The sequence below is a fragment of the Acanthochromis polyacanthus genome, chromosome 3 (assembly GCF_021347895.1).
Source record: "Acanthochromis polyacanthus isolate Apoly-LR-REF ecotype Palm Island chromosome 3, KAUST_Apoly_ChrSc, whole genome shotgun sequence".
Taxonomy (NCBI): Eukaryota; Metazoa; Chordata; class Actinopteri; family Pomacentridae; genus Acanthochromis; species Acanthochromis polyacanthus.
The window spans coordinates 27,537,718-27,539,003 of record NC_067115.1 but is presented as its reverse complement, the minus strand read 5'-3'; positions in this window follow the sequence as shown (position 1 = coordinate 27,539,003).

The window sequence follows — 1,286 nt, the reverse complement described above, 5'->3', positions numbered from 1 at the left end:
GTGTTTTATTTCCTGAACATTTCAAACAAAAGAAATATCAGTATTTTCTATTTGTCTGTAGATTTTTTTTTTTTAAAGAAAATCAGAACTTTGTTGGCCCTGCAGGTGTCCAAGTATTGGCACATTAGATTTTTGCCTTCATGTTATTCTCACTCTGAAACTTGATTCGTTCTCTATCTGATGCTCCATGATATTTATATCTGGCAGCAGGTTGACGTCCAACCGATGAATCAGTTCTGTGCCCTCGCTGCTTGTCTGGCTTTGAATGATTTTGTCGTTAGACTTCACTTCAGCTGTTCCTCATGAGGACACATGTCGCCCATATGGTGCTGTATTTTTTTCTATTTGGTGATTTAATGTTCTCTTTTGCCAGAGTGAAACCTTAAATGCAGGATTTTACTTCAAGTGTTTTCACAGTGTGGTGCTGCTACTATAAGAATCTAAACCTTCAACACTGCTGAGACCTTCATGGGCTGAATTCAAGGAAATCTGAGTTCCAATTTAAATACTGTACTGATGTTTGACTAAGTCCAATCAGTGGGTTTTTGTTATTTTCTGCTCTACAGTATGAAACATTCATCTTCATTTGCTTTGATAATAACTGCTGAACAAAGAAAGAAAGCTGACTTGGATACAGAAGGAAGGTTGAATATTAGTCAACCTAATACAGCTTTCATTTTTGTTAATTAGCTGCATGCACAAAGCCCTGACTGATGCTCCGACTGGCCTTCCACTGAGCTGATTTTAAAATCCTTTGATTATCAACTGTTCCTCACGAACTTTAATGCAAATTATCAAGCAGCAGATAACAACGAGCTGCTCTGAAGCCAGAGGAGATGAATGATGCTGTCTGATGTTGGGAGACATTTAGAGGACATTTTACGTCCCACCCATCAAATTTCAAATAATCCATGTACAAAATACTAAAACATGCAGTTGTTGTTTCAATTTACTTGCCCTGAGACTAAATCTAAAAAAAAACTAGGAGAAAAGAATGTTTGAAAATATTTTTTAAAATACAAAATAAGTCTGTTTCCCCTAAAATGACATTTTTCTTTTGTCCCACCCCCTGATGACCAAATTGAATCTCAAATAAAACAGTTAGAATGAAATTGAAATCTTTTTTTTTGTTTTTCATTGACGTCTCTTGCAATTGTGGGAGCATTTTTTTTAGTCAACATGATATCTTAAATTATAATAATTATGCATGGAACATGTGTCCCACAACAACCCTGTTAGCATAACTTTTTTAGCTGGTAGAGGTAAAACAGTGAATCACATGAAAC